This window comes from Triturus cristatus, chromosome 10 (assembly GCF_964204655.1).
Source record: "Triturus cristatus chromosome 10, aTriCri1.1, whole genome shotgun sequence".
Taxonomy (NCBI): domain Eukaryota; kingdom Metazoa; phylum Chordata; class Amphibia; order Caudata; family Salamandridae; genus Triturus; species Triturus cristatus.
The window spans coordinates 313,316,529-313,320,216 of record NC_140593.1 but is presented as its reverse complement, the minus strand read 5'-3'; positions in this window follow the sequence as shown (position 1 = coordinate 313,320,216).

The following is a 3,688-nucleotide window of genomic DNA, read 5'->3' as shown; positions in this document are numbered from 1 at the left end:
GGTCATTTCTCTCCATCAGGGGTATGGTCCAACTGGCCGCGTTTCCTCCCATATAAGACATCATGAAAGCGGTTTTCGCAGCCTCGTTCTGGAAGACTACAGGTTTACACAAGAAGTGGAGTCTACATTGGTTTAGAAATGTCTCAAATTTCTTTGGGTCGCCATAGAAACGCTCTGGGGGTGCCAGAGGGATCCCTGTATTCTGAATTACATGAACCGTGGGGGCATGATCAGAGGCTGTGGACGGGACAGGAGGGACGGTAAAGAACCCACCCACTGGTGTGGTTGCTATAAGAGGGGGTGGTGTAATAGGTCCTGGAGGTGGTAACGTAGCTTCTCTAATATACGAACCCGCACCTGTGCCCTTTCGTGATAATCCCGCCACCTCTCTTTTTAGGTCCTGGTTTTCTAATCGGGAGGTCTGAACTTCCTGCTGGAGAGCCGTAAGGCTATCCAGTAGTGAAGATAAGACCACGTTGGTGTCCATCGTCCGGGCTAGTCGTCTAACTTGGGCTTGACAATCTGTCGGGATTGTCAGTGGCGCAAGAGAGAAGAACAAACCACTAACCTTGCACAGCAGCCAGCGGGGACGACAGCAAGCAGAAAGGCCTCCCTATTCTCCAGGGCACAACCCCCCACAGTGTATAAGACACATCTATGGGAACTAGCACTCCGGGGAACAGGGAAGGGACAATGAACGTGGTAGCGCTGAGGGTCTTGTACTCTGGGGGACGCGGAGAGGTCTAGGCGCCTTCTATCGACGTGCTGCAGACAAGACAAAAGACAGAAGACTGTTCAACTATCGGGGTTGTTTCTAGGGGACTGTGACCCTACGTACATAACCCTTCGTTTACTCACATTATCATGGAGAATCCGGAGTCTCTTTCTTGGTCCTGTTCTCGCCCTCTCCAGGTGAAAAGTCTGATGCAATAGTATGTACTGGGCCTTAAATCAACCTGGCTGTTACCTTCACAGCAAGCGGTTACTAATGTCTGTATCCCCTCCTGAAAATCACAATGCGTATAGCGCTTTGACCACCACTGCAAAAGGAATACTAGGAAGAGTAGATAGGTGCTACAAGTTTTAGCAGCTCTCAGCGTATAGCCGTTTACGTCACAGCACACGAGGAAAAGGTTAGGAGGGAGACGCTGCAATGTTACCTGCACACGGCGGGGTGTCTTCTCTTCGACTCTGAGGCGGGTAGGAAAGCGTCCGCCCTCAGAGCACCCTACTCAATCCGAGGCGGGAAGGAAAGCGTCCGCCCTCGGATCTCCAACACGCAGTCTCGGTTCCTCCGGGTCCGGAATGGCGCTCGACGGCGTCAGGCTGAAATTGACGCTGGGACAGAAACTCCAAGCGGGAAGGCAAGCGTCCGCGAGTTTCTAGCTCGACAGGGAAACAGGTTGGGTAGAGCGAGGAGGACAGGAAGCGTCCCCTCGCCGTCGGATACGGGAAGGATTGTCAAGCACCCTCCCATTACAGAGGCGGTGCTTAAGTAGGGAGGGCCGCCCACGGGAGCCGGGTTGTTGTATGTCCGGTCCCGTTGCCTCCTGGGAGTTGCAGTCCCTTCGGCTCCCTGACCGCCTATACCATCGCCCTCATCTGCATGTGGACTTGCGGGGGTGCGCGAGGCCAGGCCCATGCCTGACGCAGCCTATCACCGTCACAGCTCCCGACTTCTTCCTTCGTGCGCATGCCGTTCCTCACGCATCGGGTTGAGCTTTTCCGCTCTTGGCGCGTGACAGCGCTCTTTCTTCCGGGCACTTTCACGAGGCTTCAGCAGTGCCTCGGACACCTCCCGATCACCGGAGCAGCAGGCAGGATCGGGGTGGGCTCCCGATTTCTCCTCGTCACTCGCGTGCCGACTTGCACGCATCAGGGGTGAGTCGCAGTTTGGCGCGAACCGGCGTTCTGCTTCAAACGCCCTCAGCGTTCGCTGACACTTCTCGGGGCTCTACGCGACTAGCAACTCGCGGAGCAGGTGCAATCACCACTGGCCTCTTGATCTGGGCGGTGGGCTTACTTCAGACACGTGTGTCTCGACAGCGTTTTCTTCCTTCACGCTACAGGGGACGGGACGCTTCTTCCTGAGGTTCGGTGGGTGGTGGGCTACACCATCCCACCCTCATCGCCAGTTGTAGTGTCTTGACCCAATAATGACGGACACTATATACTTTTATCACAAGCTTTATTTAGTGCTTCTTGCTCGGTCCCCGTCCCTACTCTAACTGCCCTCTTCCTGCTGTGTCTCCTCCTCTTCCCTTTGGCCCCGTAGCTCCACCCACCCAACTACTAGACTGCTCACTTTCTACAGAGACCACGGACAGTGTCACCGATGTGTAGTGGAGCACTAACACTTTGTGCCTGTGTCACAGGTGTAACCTTTTTATTGACAGGCCCTGAGAGAGCTGTTAAAACACCAAAACCAGTTTTAATGATTCTTTTGCTCTCCAGTCATGCACCTGTATAGCATAAAATAAATGTGGATTCTCTAACCCCAGCAGACAGGATCTAAAGCTTGGAAGCAGAATCTACATAATGAATATTACAAACAGGTAAAAAGACGTCTTACTTACGATAATATCTCTAGTCATGATAGTCATGCTCCCTTTTTACCTGTTATGGGCTAGTAACTTCTATCTACTATGTGTGGGAGAATAAAGTGGAAGTATACATTGAAGGCATACCTCGGTTGATCAGAGTCGGAGTGAAAAATAAATGTTGAAGCAACACAAACATATGTGGAGCCCCTCACAAGGGCTTTTACATGTACAGTTGAATAAGCAGGGTGGAAGAGTCCTGCCATCACACACAGAAACCACTCGACTGGTGGTGTAACGCAAATGATGGAAGGCCACTGCAAAATGTGATGAGAGCCCAATATCCTTCCATATCTCACTGATATAAGTAGGTTTTAGAGTGAATGGGGCCTGGGAACCCTGAAGGGCGGACTGCCCTCGTGCTACAGAGGGTGCAGAGTCCTGCATTATGGCGCTGCATGAGACAAGCAGCATTAGCTCCAGACTTCATTTAAAATGCTGATGGAGAAACCTTAAAAGTGAATTCTGGATGAAGGCACTTGATAAGTGTTGGTACTAAGGTGAGAAAGATACTGGGTGATCTCCTTATAGTCACCAACGTAACCAATATTGACAAAACCAGGGTATCCACTAGTGGTGTAACACAAAATGATGGGGTCCCTGCAGAATGTAATACAGGACCCTGCCCAAAGAGTCATGTGTCAAAGGTGTTCAAAGGCTTTAGTTTAAATCAGGGACCCCCTGTTGTGGGGGATGCAAAGTATCATAGCCTGTGTTATGCCCAGAGTTTTAAGTGGGATGAATAAACTGGGGGTCTCTCAAAGGGGCATGGTCGATATCAATATTTGCATGGCTTAAAACACCCAAGCTAAAAATCTTTGCTGAGCACTGGTATTTTGCTGCTTCTGACATTGCATCCAGACATATAATACAACATGTAACATTACACCAACAACAATCTAGGATTATTGGCTTTGTCAATCGTTATTTGCATAAGATAAATAAGCAACATCTTTGGCATAAGTACATATAATATTGAAAATGCTTTGTTCCGACATGATGAGACTGTGATAGTACTATAATGCGTTTCTTTGAAGTTACCTCAAAGGCAATAAAGGGTGGTACTGCTGCCGAGTTAAAATGTGTTT